Source organism: Eulemur rufifrons, chromosome 19, assembly GCF_041146395.1.
Source record: "Eulemur rufifrons isolate Redbay chromosome 19, OSU_ERuf_1, whole genome shotgun sequence".
NCBI lineage: Eukaryota > Metazoa > Chordata > Mammalia > Primates > Lemuridae > Eulemur > Eulemur rufifrons.
In genome coordinates, this window is record NC_091001.1 from 57,242,390 (window position 1) to 57,255,599 (window position 13,210).

The 13,210-nt window shown below is 42.3% G+C and overlaps 1 protein-coding gene across 3 annotated transcripts in view; it reads left to right on the forward strand.

Moving 5' to 3' along the window:
* The first annotated feature begins 4,709 nt into the window (after positions 1-4,709).
* DCTN1 (dynactin subunit 1) overlaps positions 4,710-13,210 on the forward strand; it is a 32,594-nt gene continuing 24,093 nt past the window's right edge. For 2 of the 3 annotated variants that reach the window (XM_069494814.1, XM_069494815.1), the window contains exon 1: positions 4,710-4,795. The gene's annotated coding sequence lies outside the window, so the exon portion shown is untranslated. The remainder of the gene's footprint in view (positions 4,796-13,210) is intronic. The other variant, XM_069494817.1, reaches the window with a different exon arrangement.

The window sequence follows — 13,210 nt, forward strand, 5'->3', positions numbered from 1 at the left end:
CGCTGCCACCAACCTGTGGGGCTCTGAGGGGACCCTTAACTGAACTGTCAAATTCCATGGTTTGCTCTGGGATTACAGATAATTATTTATGATAAGTGAAGATAAAACACACGTATGGCAAAAAAGAAAAAAAAAAAAAAGAAAAAACCAAATATGATTTTCTAATTTTGGGTTGTACACATCTTTTGTTAAGTTTATTATTATACCTAGGTACATCAGTTTCATTTCAAAAATCATATAGTTTAACTTTTCATTTTTAGTTATATAATAGAAATGTAATTGAGTTTTGCATATTGATTTTATAGCCAACCACCATGCTACAATTCTTTTTAATCAATTCTAATAATTTTCACATTGTTTTGGTGTTTTCTAGGTAGGTCATCATATGATCTGTGAAAAATGACAGTTTATTTTCCTCTTTTCTTATCCTTATGCCTTTTATATATGCTTTTCTTGCCTTGGTACACTAGCTATGACCTAAAATACAATGTGGATTAGAATCAGAGATATTGGGCATCTTTGTATGCCTTATTTTAGAGAATCTAATGAGATCTTATCTTTTTTCAAGGGAGGGTCTGTATTTGTTTTAACAAAAACCTTCCATCTGTAGATAAGGTTTTCACAATTTCTACAATAGACTTTCATAGTTCTAGGTCCCCACTGTAAGAGAGACTTTTTATGGTTGTTCTGGCTTATCCTATATTGTGAATTCTTATTACACAGTCTTTAAGGTACCCTGAGGGGACAATCCTCATGCTGTTCCTCACCCCACCTCAGAAGGAAATGGGGTATAGTAGGCCTGGCTCTCCCTGCCACCTTGTCTCATGCTCTCTGCCAGGGTGTGGTAACAAACTAGGCAATGATGAATATACATTAGCTTCTGTCCTGATGGCCACACCTTCTCATAAAAGTGTAACAAGCAGGGAAAAGAAGGGTTGAAGCTCTGTCTCTGTGCTGCCCAATATGGTAGACCCTGGCCACAGGAGGCTCTTGAGCACTTGAAATGTGGCTAATGTGACCGAGACAGCAAATTTTTAATTTTATTTAATTAAGTTGAATTTAAGTTTAAAAACAGATACTGAATTTGGTTATTAGAAAACTTATAAAAATGTTTGAAATAAATTGTCTACATCAATTGACTTTTTTCAACTGTAAAGTTTATGAAATCTGAACCAGATCAAGGATTTTCAGTGAAAACTCAGCATCTGAATAGAAATGAGATGTACTTTAAGTGCAAAATACAGATTGGATTTCAAAGACTTAGTATGAAAAATTTAAAATATCTCATTGATGTTTTTATATTGATTACATTTTGAAATGATAATATATTGGAAAACAGCATTCCTTTCCCCAGAGGGAAGTTTTCCCCCCTTGATTCCTTCCCATGTCCTGTAATGCCTAGGATTTCACCCAGATAAGCACAGAGGTTCTCTCCATTCAGCATCACAGGTTGGGTGGATGGGTTCTAGTCATGCCAATAGGAGTTTGGGGGTCCTTGGGGTCTTGTTCAGGCTTCCCAGGAGAGGGAACCAAAGGCTGCCTGTGTCTCTTACAACAGCACCTATGAAGAAACACACAGGACAAAGACAATATAATTTTCCTTGAAGACCACTCAGTTTAATCCAATGTAAAAGAAATAATATTTTTCCTATTAGGACATCCTGTCCTTTTGATTCATTAGGACCTCCTGTCATGGCGCTGAGAAACATTTGGGTCTTTCCTGAATCCCCACCCCATCCCATCTGAGGACTGGCAGCTTCACATCAAAAACTCAACACATTTTTGGCCTCTTTAGCTGTAATAAGACAAAAAACAACAACAACAACAACAACAAAAAAAAACACACATCTGTTAAAGGTCATTAAAGCCACCCAGAAGGAGATATGTACAGTCTTGCCTCAGTGTCTGTGGGAGATTGGTTCCAGGATCCCTGCAAATACCAAAAATAGTATATTATACAATGGAATAGTATTTGGCCTTAAGAAGGAATGAAATTTTGACATGCTGCAACATGGATAAACTTTGAAGACAGTATGCTAAGCAAAATAAGCCAGACACAAAAGGACACATGATTCTACTTATATGAAGTACCTAGAGTAATAAAACTTAAAGACACAGAAAATAGAACAATGATTACTAGGGACTGGGGAGAAGAAACAGTGGGGAGCTAATGTTTAATGGGTACAGAGTTTTAGTATAGAAAGAGAAAAAAGTTCTGAAGATGGATAGTTGTGATAGTTGCACAACAATGTGAACGTACTTAGTGCCACTGAACTGTACACTTAACAATGGTTAAAATAGTATATTTTATATTATGTATGTTTTACCACAATAAAAATGTGTATGCAGTGTCTTTTTTTTTTTCAGAGAAGGGGTCTTACTTTGTCATACAGGCTGGAGTGCAGGACAATCATGGCTCACTGCAGTCTCAAAATGCTGAGCCCACCCAGCCTCCCTAGTAGCTGGGACTACAGGTACATGCTACATCTAGCTAATTTTTAAAAATTTTTGTAGAAATGAAGTCTATATTGTTCAGGCTAGTCTCAAACTCCTGGCCTCAAGTGATCTTCCCACCTCAGCCTCCTGAGTAGCTGGGATTACAGTCATGAGCCACTCTGCCAGGCAAACTTATTTTTTATACCATTTCTCTTTACTTGAAAGGGGTGGTGACTATTTCTACTAAAATTATAGATTCATTATTATTTGACCCAGATGTATCCTACAGATATGCCTGCTCATGTATGGAATGTCTTATGTGCAAGGTGATTCATTGCAATATTGTTTGTAATAGTAAAGGCCTGGAAATAAACTATGCAGCTATATTTTTTTTTTTTTTTTTTTTTTGAGACAGAGTCTCACTTTGTTGCCCAGGCTAGAGTGAGTGCCGTGGCGTCAGCCTAGCTCACAGCAACCTCAAACTCCTGGGCTCAAGCGATCCTCCTGCCTCAGCCTCCCGAGTAGCTGGGACTACAGGCATGCGCCACTATGCCCGGCTAATTTTTCTATATATATATTTTTAGTTGTCCATAATTTTTTTTTTCTATTTTTAGTAGAGACGGGGTCTCGCTCATTGCTCAGGCTGGTCTCGAACTCCTGACCTTGAGCCATCCACCCGCCTCGGCCTCCCAGAGTGCTAGGATTACAGGCGTGAGCCACCGCGCCCGGCCAATATGCAGCTATTTAATAGAAGAAACTGGTTAATAAATTATGTGTGGGCCGGATGCAGTGGCTCATTCCTGTAATCCTAGCACTTTGGGAGGCCAAAGCAGGAGGATTGCTTGACACCAGGAGTTCAAGGTTATAGTGCACTATGATCATGCCAGTGTACTCCAGCCCAAGTGACAGAGTGAGACCCTGTCTCTAAAAAAAAGAAAAGAAAAAAAAGTTAAAGTTATGTGTAATTATGCAGTAGAGTACTATGCAGCTGAAAAAACAAACGAGGAAGATCTCTAAGTTACTCAACTCTAGGATTAAGTGAAGAAAACAAGGTACAGTGTATATAGTATGCTACCTTTTGCAAAAGAAACAGGAGTAAGACTATAGTCATACGTGCTTGTATTTGCATAAAACAATGAAAAGATAAACAAGAAACTAATAATAAGGGTTATTAGTAGCAGACAAGCAGATGAAGTAGATGGTAGTAAGGGCTGAAGGGAGGTTTCTCAGTGCATACTTTTAAATATTGTTTTGAATTTTGAACCATGCAAATGTATTATCTATTCAGAATAATAATTAGAAATATTTAGAAGGTAAAATGGAAAGACAGGAGGAGTAGTAGAGCAGAGTGCTCAATTCATTCTTTCTATTATTTACACCCCACCCCCACCCCGCCAACCATTTTGTGGGTTTTTCAGGTTGTTTTCAATCTGAGATTAAATGAGATAAACATAAATATTATATAGTCATATTTCAGACGCTTTACATGGATTCACTTAATCCTAACAACCAAATGAGACAGATACCACCATTAACATTCTCATTTTATAAATGAGGAAACAGGCACGGAGAGGTTAAGTAACCCACTCAAGATCTCATATATCTAGTAAATTGTAGTTAGAATTCGAATCCATTTCTATCAAATCCTGGCTCTCCCAACATCCTTGTACAAATATCTTTGTATACTTGTTAGATTATTTCTTTAGGCTACATTATCATAAGTGGGCGCATTGGTTCAATAAGTTTGTACTTCGTAATTTTTTTAAATGTAAAAGTGCGAAAATGCCATTATGTAAATTTGTGTTATTTTATATTCTCATTACAAGGTCATAAGAATGCCTGTATCCCCACATGATGGCTTATACTAAGTAGCAGCAAAATTTATTTTTTTCCCAAGTTAATCGACGAAATATGCTTTTTCCATTATCATTTTAATTAACAGTTTAGCACTAGAAAGTTTGCAAATGAGTCCTCAAGACCCCCTGCGCTTTCTCCCCTTTGCCGGCAGGGGACGCGCTCCACGACGCACTTCTCCCTTATGGTCCTAATCGTCTTCCCAGGCACAGTGCGCGTGCGCATATCTTGTCCCAGGTGTCCAGCTTTGTGCCTGATCGATGTCTTCCCGGCCGCGCTCGGCGCGCAGTTCTCAGCTCGGGTGGGACTGCGGGAAAAAGTAGCGTGTTCCTGGGAGCCAGAACACCTCTGGCCTCAGAGGCGAAGGGTTTTGGGTAGTCCTGGAAGGGACGGGCGGCGCGTCGGGCAGCCTGCGAGGGCGAGGCAGGCGGGGCCAGCCCCGCAGGGTCTTGGGCGTCGGTCGCCGGTGGGGCTGGAGTCGGGCGCCGAGCCTCTGACAGGACAGGTACGGAGGCAGCAACCCTGCCGCTGTCTGCTCCGTCGCCCCCCACAAGTTCGTGAGGTTGCCCGCGGTGGGCTAGGGATCTGGCGCTGGCCTAGGGCGCGGCACGGAGCCCAGTGTGCGGGGCGGGGCTGGCAGGGATGGGCCGTGGTAGGGGTGGGCGCCCGCCAGGGTCTGGGGGCTCTGCCTGAGTGTTTGACCCCAGGCCTGTCCGACCTACTTGAGCTCTTCAGCCTGGCAGTGTTCTCCCGGGGTCAGAGTGCCTGCGCCTCAGAGTTCCTCCAGAACTGCAAGGGTCCTCCTCCTTTCCTGGGAGCGTCCTCAAGGCACCCCTGAATCCATACGGAGCCACAGGTTTCCTGTGGGCACATGGTTGAGAAATTTGTGTCACACGGAAAAAAAGATCATAGAGGACTCAAGCATGGGAGTCTGGCTATGGGTTTGGTTTGTTTGTGATTCCACTCCCGGGATCTGCCTTAGTTGGCAAGATGATCCTTGAGAAGTCATCTTCTGCGTCCCTCTTTAGGCAAAACCACAGCTAAATCACACAGATAAGGAACTCTGCTGCTTTACAAGAGGCAGAGATTTGGAAACACCTTTATTTATTGCAGTGAAGAGACCAGCAAGCCCGTATTGACCACTTGCTACTCCGGTAGACTTAAGGTACTGAGAGGCAAAGAGCTGTGAGGTGGAGATTGACATTCTTTACTTGGTGTACTGCCAAAGCCTGAGCTACAGATGTTTGAAGAGATGATTACTTTAAAAAGGCATTTTTGTGCTCAAGTATGTTCAGAAAATTCGTGATTTAAGTTTTCTTTATTACAGAGTATTTCAGAGCCTTCGGTATGCTAATGATGTTTACCATGAATCTCCAACTGGGGCTGTGGAGCGTTTCCCAAATTTTACTGGGTTATGAAGTTTTTCTTGGGTGATGCCTATGTTTAAAATCTGGAACAGTTTGGGAAATGCAGTTCCAGAATTAGAAACTCAAAGTTTAGAAAGGGCAGTGTAGGTCAATGCTTTTTGAACTTCAGTGTACATAACATTTAACAGGATCTTGTTAAAATACAGATTCTGCATTTCTTTCTTTTTTTTTTTTTCAAAATATTGAGGGGGTACAAATGTTTTTGTTACATGGATCGCTTTTGTAATGCTTGAGTCACGGCTATAAGTGTGCCCATCACCCAAATAGTGGTCATTGTACCCGGTTCTGCATTTCTAACAAGTTCCCAGGTGATGCTAATGCCACTGGTCCATTTACCATACTCTTGAGTAGCAAAGGTGTCAATCACTGGATTGAAAGTTAGAGACTATGTTCTGCTCCCTGCTCTCCAGAACAAACCATGCTGCCTTGGGAAAGTCACTTCATCTGTCCAAGCCTATAAAATAGAAGTCTGGACTAAAAGATCTCTGAAGTTTCTTTCAGATCTAAAGTACTGTGATTCTGGTCCAGCTACCCTTGTGATAGTTGACTTCCATTAAATATTCATGCTGATTTAGCAAATTTTGTGATTTGGCTTGAACATTTGTAGTAATAGGGAATTATCTACATATAAGGCATTACATTTTATTTTTAGAATAGTTCAATAAGGAAGTTCTTCATGTTGCTGAAATACATCTCTGCAACTTCCATCCTGTGGGTCCTAGGTTATCTCTTAGAATCAAACAGAAAAAAAAATGTATAATCCCTGTTTAAAAAGTTGACTGTTAAGGTTTAGATGACAGCTATTCCTATGATGTCCTTTCCAAATGGAATTGTCCTTAACTCTTCCATCATGTTAAGAAAAAAATCTCTTTCTTAAATTTGCACTTGTTCTGCATGGAGTGTATTAAGGCTTTAGCTGGATTTTGAAGAGTAGGTGTGGCTTGCAAGACTAGGGAAAGCATCCGAAGCAGCTGACAGTGGTGCAGAGATGAGACTGTATATGTCAAATCCAGGATTGTTTGATTAAGAAATGTCAGTGAAAGATGTTGGGCAGATGGGTATATGGACAAAGCCGTTTTTTGTTGTTGTTTTTGAGACGGGGTCTCATTCTGTTGCCCAGGCTGAAATGCAGTGGCATAGCTCACTGCAGCCTCTAACTTCTGGGCTCAAGCCATCCTCCTGCCTCAGCCTCCTGAGTAGCTAGGATGACAGGCACACACCACCATGCCCGGCTAGTTATTATTATTACTTTTAATTTTTTTGTACAGATGGGGGTCTTGCTGTGTTGCCCAGACTGGTCTCAAGCTCCTGGGCTCAAGGGATTCTCCTGCCACAGCCTCCAAAAGTGCTGGGATTACAGGTGTGATCCCACTACCTTGGCACCTGGCCAAAGCAGTATTTTAGAGAATGTATTTGTCTTACTGTGCTGTGTAAGGTGGTTGGAATAGGGAAGTAGAGAGGCAGGGAGCCAGATAGGCTTCACATAGCAGTAATAGAGGGACTTTGGTTGATGATAACAATAATGCCTTATATTTATGCATAACACTTTACAGATTATAGAACTTTTCACAGGCATGATTTCATTTGATTTAGTAATCCTGTGAGGTAGGCAGGCTTTTACCCTGCTTTATAGATGAGGCACTAAAGAGAGTAAATGATTTGCCTTAATTTTGAAAGCTATTAAATGGCAGACCAAAGTGATGCGAGTGTTAATGGAGGAGAAAGGAAGGATGCAGGAGGCAATACCAGGGAAGAATTGATAAGTTGGATCTGACTGATACGAGGATACAAAAGAGAAGAAGTTCTTAGGGAAGAGTCAAAATAGTTGGGAGAATCATAATACTATTGACAGTTGCCACTCTAGGTTTTGCTCTGTCAGCTCTATCATTGCTAGTGGCTGCCTGGAGTTACAGGTTGGGAGGAATTATAGTAGATGACTACTAGGTTGCTTGGCCTGTCCACAGCAACTAGGTGGTTCTGGGGAGACTTGAGCTAGCTGTCTCATACCAAGGGAGATAGGAACTGAGTCCTCACTGTCCCTTGAAGAGGTAAGAGCTGATAGATTATCTAATTCAAGCCTATCTTAGGGTCCTTGCCAACCTTGAGACTCTGACTTTGGCTTTATGTCCTTTTTCTCTTGAAGTTCAGGCTGATATTAGTTGAACTTGGCTGATGAACAGATTAGGTATCCAGTCTGGCCTCCCCAAGCTCCTTCGTATCTCTTAAGGGCTTCACTGCAGCAGAGCATGGGCTTTGCTGTCCCCAAAGCCTCACTAATGCTGTTTCCCAGAAGATCCACACTTCATCTAGAGTCCTCTCTTGGTTCTTTTATTCTGGAAGCATATGAGATTGAGATTTAATGTCACTACCAAATTCCACAGGACCTTGGGCTATTTCTGCACTTTTAATTTCTTGGACTCCTATCTGGAAAGGAAAGAGCCACACACCTTTTCACATCTACTGGGGTCACGTGCATGACTATTAATTTCTCCTGTTGGTGGTCTTTAAGGATGGAGCTACTCTCTGGGAAAGCTGTCAGAGCCAATTTATATCCTTAGAGTCTGGTGTTGGTACAGGCTTCTATTCAAAATTGAGTGCTTTCTCTGTGCAAAGCACTATGTTCAGTGCTTAGATACTGAGATGGATAAAATTCTCTGTACTGGAGTAATTTGTGATAGAGTAAGGGAAACAATGTTTTAGATAAAATGTGATATTATAATGGAGATATATTCAAAGCCCTGTGTGAGGGCAGAGGAGGGCATGACTAGCTCTGTGTGGAGAAGTCAGGAGAATCTTTAGGAGAGAGGTGATAATTGAACTGCACCTTGAAGGATAAGGGAAAATGGTCCTGGCGACATTTGCAACATTTGTAGAAGTGTAAGGGGAAAGGTAAGTAGATCCAAGTGGCTGGAATATAAGAGAACTTTGAGGTCAAAGAAGAGGTGATGGACGGGACTGGATTCATAAGGCCGGGTTTTTAATGGCCTGTAATGCTATGCCTAGAAGATTCAATTCTGTACGCAGGGAAGCCACTGGAGGTCTTTAGGCAGGGAGGTGACATGATTGTGTTTTGGGAAGCTAACTGTAGAAATAGGCTGAAGGAGGAGAACCTGTATCAACAGAGTCATGTAATAACATAGGCATGGTTTAGGGCCGAACTGAGGATTAGGTCAGTGGAGATGGAGAGGAGGGGATGAATCTAAGATTGTAGAGACAGAATTAACCAGATGTAATGACTAATTGGTTGCTGAGAACAAGAGAGAGGGAATTGTTGAGAATGACTCAGTTTTCTATTTTGAGTGGATGGTACTGCCAATAGCAAAGAGAGAATATAGAAGAGGAACATTTTGAGGGGTAGGGGGAAGATACTGAGTATGTTTTGGGTCATGTTGAACTTGAGGGCTCTGTATCACTTAGCAGACAGGTGGAGATGTGGGTCTAAGGTCAGAAGAGAGTCTGTGCCTGAAGGCAGTAGGTGTAGGTGGTAGTTGAAGTTGTGGGAATGGATGAGTTCTCCCAGCCATGCTTATAGAAGGCTGAGGATGACAGAGGAGACTAGAAGGAAGGTAAGGTGTGCAAGGTAAGAAAGAAAGTTGTCCAGGATGCTCGGAAAGGAGAAGATTCCAGGAAGAGGATCGGCAGTCTCAGTTGCTACAGGAAGGTCAGGTAGGTCAAGCTTGGAAAATGCACCTTGAAGTTAGGTAGTTAGGAGATTGTGATCACCAGGGCTCTTTAACTTTTTAAGTTTGGGCAGCTTCAGTGGAGTGGAGCCAGATGGCAATGGATTGAGGAGTAGATGGGAAATGAGGATAGGGAGTGTGTACTCTGAGTAGTTCAGCAGAGACAGAAAGATTAGGAATGGTGGCAGCTTGTGGAGGAGGTAGTAGGCACTAGAGACAGTTTTTCCTAGAATGGAAGAGTCTTGAGCATGGGTCTTCTTCTTCTTTTTTTTTTAAAGGCTGGCCAAGTGGAGCATGGGTTTTCTGATGATGTGTAAGAGTCAGTAGAGAGGGAGGATGCAATTGAAGGAAGGCACAAGAGAAAAGATGATTGCTACATCAGCTCCTCAGAGGATGGTGGAAGGATTGGCCTTGAAAATAAGGGATACTATTATATTTCCTTTGAAGAAGAGTGATGGGGCCAGGAGTGGTTGCTCACGCCTATAATCCCAGCACTCTGGGAGGGCGAGGTGGGAGGATCGCTTGAGGTCAGGAGTTTGAGAACAGCCTCAGCAAGAGCAAGACCCCATCTCTACTAAAAATAGAAAGTAATTAGCCAGGCAACTAGAAATAGAAAAAAAAGTTAGCTGGGCGTGGTTGCACATGCCTGTAGTCCCAGCTACTCAGGATGCTGAGGCAGGAGGATTGCTTGAGCCCAGGAGTTTGAGGTTGCTGTGAGCTAGGCTGACACCATGGCACTCTAGCCCGGGCAACAGAGCCAGACTCTGTTTCAAACAAAAAAAAAAAAAAAAGAGGAATGGTGGAAGAAACAAAGGAAATTAGGAAGAAAGGCAATGATGGATACATGTAGATATATCTAAATTTGCAAAGGAATTCTTACCTAATAGGCTCAATTTTCTTTCTCAGCAAGGTTATCTGAGGGGTGAGGCTCAGACAGGAATAGGGACTTGAAAGTGATACAGGAAACTTAAAACAACTGTTCAGAGGAAAGAGAGAGAGAACAGAATTGAAATAAGCTGTAAGTGTTGAGTACCTTCTGAACTGAAATCCTACACCATGGGCCTCTCCTTCACCAGGAAGATGAATGAAAATTATGAGGAACATGATAATAATGGCTGACATTTATTGAGTGCTTCATATCAGGCACAGTTATAAGTGCTTTTCAGGCATTCTCATGTGATTTTTATAACAATTCTGTTAGAAAGTCATTGTTATTATCCCTATCTTACAGAAGAGGAAATTGTGGCAATGGAGGATTTCTTAGGCTTAGTAGTACTTGTGTTTGATGAATCTCTTACCTCTGCAGAAATGGATTCCTTCTCCTGAGGCATCATAGAAGGCAAGAAATTTTAATCTCAACTCCCAACTTCTGGACCTTGAGGGGCTAGAGTGTAGGGCTGCTAAGGAGGGAGTCTTACTATGCCAGTCTGTGGGCATGGTGGTGGCATGGGGGGGCAGGGCAGTGGGGTCAGTGGAGCTGCCAGCTTTGTGCAACTACATAGGGACACTCTGAAATTCTTGAATGACTAGGAAGACAAGTGACTGATAGTAATTTGTCAGGTACTGCAGGATGAGACTGTCACCTGAGATGGTGAATCTCCTAGAAAAAGAATTTTTTTCTACCATTCAGTTATGGGACGAGACAGACCTGTAACCTTATATAATAACATAATGATTATTAACTCCACCTTTTGTGTTTTCCTAGTCAGTGTGGTAGATAGAATTTGCAGGTAAGGTACACACCTGACTTAAGTGAAAGGGGAGAATGGTGGGATGGCATAGATGGATGGAAGAGAAACGGACTTACCTTTTTCTGCTGCAGCCACTGGAGCATCATCTCTGTGTCCTTCCTTTTGAGGTTGCCATGGATACGCCTTTGCGTGGTGGCTTGAGATTGATTTCCATTATGATCAGATGATGATGTGGGTTTAAAAAGAGAAAGGATGGAATGTTCTGCTTTTGGGAAGTGCCCGGTGAGCTGCCCAAAAGGCAGAACCCATTACAGCCGATGGGGCTGTGGCTTTGTTGGCTGCTTTGGCTTTTGCTGAAGTTGTGAAATGGTGCATCTCTCTCTTTAGAGCGCAGGCTCAGCGTTCCCTGTCTGCAGGGTCCTAGTGCCAGGAACTTGCTGGTTGGTTGGGGGAGGAACCAGCAGGAACTTCAGACAGACTAAGGGGGACTCCTGCTACCACTGAGAGGATTTCAGCCCTTGAGTACGGGGCTGAGTCTCTTTTGCCTTCCTGCAGAAGTTCTTTTACCTAAGATAAGTGAGGTGTATTGTGTAGCTTTCCTTCCTGACTCTTGGAGGTTTGGGCTTATGGAAGTGGGCCTGGAAGTCACTGGATATTTCTGGGGTGGAGGGCACTTTGAGGTGGGATAGAGCTGCATTCAGAGTGGGAGTGGGTTGCAGACATTCTGGGGATAATGAGGAGCTGGAGAGGTAAATGAAGGTCAAAGAGGTCATACAGAGGGTCAAAGCCCTATCCGTATGAGATCTGTAAGGCAGACAGGAGTAAGACCTAGGAACAAAGGCTCTGTGTGTGTTGTTTTCTGGGGTTCCTGTGGATATCTGGAATCCAGCTTTCCAAGTTTCCAGTCCCCTAGCCTCCGTTACCCATTCAGTAAGCAAACCCTTTCCCTTCCTGACTCCTGGAGGACTTACATTCACACTTACTTCTTCCTTACTAGTGCTTTCAGAGGTATACAGTTTTGCCCTGCTGTATACCTCTGCGTGGGTTTCAGACCAGCTCCTCTTGGAGTGGAGTCAGGGAAAGCAGACAGTTGGGTTAGCCCAGGATCAAGGTTTGGTGAGGTGAGACAAGAAGAGATTGAGGTATCAGAGGATGCTGGGGTGCCAGTAAAAACAAGGTAGAAATGGTTCAGACCAGGGACAAATGATAGAAGTGGAAAAGAGGCTTTTCCTCTTCATTTGTTCCTTCTTAATTCCTCAAAATCTTATTTTCCTGTCATTTCCTGAAATTTTTCTTAAACCATTGGTAACCTGTTTATTAGACAAAGATTTTGCCCTCCTCTCTTCCCATTTTCCTTGATGTTTTAGCAATATTTAATATCATTGGGGAAGGAAATTGGATTAGAAATCCAGGGAGTATTTTACTCCTTCCTGACTGAGAGTACATGAAACTGGAGATTGTCCTATGGGACATGGGCTGGGGCCCAGTAATGCTGTGGAAGGGCCACCTACCAGTACAGATAGTCACATATGCCCCTCTGCCATTTTTTGGCCATGAGAGTGGGGCAAGTCATTTGATCTCTGAGACTCAGTTCTATCACCTGTAGAATGGAGATAATGGAATCTGTTTTGGCTACAACACAGGTTCATTTTTGAAGGAGATAGTGAAATACATGTATTAGTGTATACAGTTTAATTTGTCCCAGAGAAGGCCCTAAGAACAGGACTTTTTCTGTCTCTTAACTTATTCAGTTTCCCTTCCCATTTCCCCAGTTCTGTTAATGTTTCTATCATCATTCTTACATTTTTCTTGCTTGAAAACTCCTGAGTTTGTTTGTTCATTTACTTATTCATGCATTTGTTGATCCTTCCATTTATCCTTGCAACATTTGAGTTACTACTGTGTGCAAGTCATCATTGGTGTACCCTTGCAATAATTATGAAGGCAATACCTACAATTTGTTGAGCACATATTCTCTGCCAGCCATTGTGCCAAATGCTCTACTTAAATCTTATTTAATCCTCACAACATCCCTGTGAGGTAACATTATTTCCTTCTTTTTGGATAATAGGTAACTAGGGCCCAAAAAGTTAAATATCTTGCCCAGAGTCATACAGGTAAG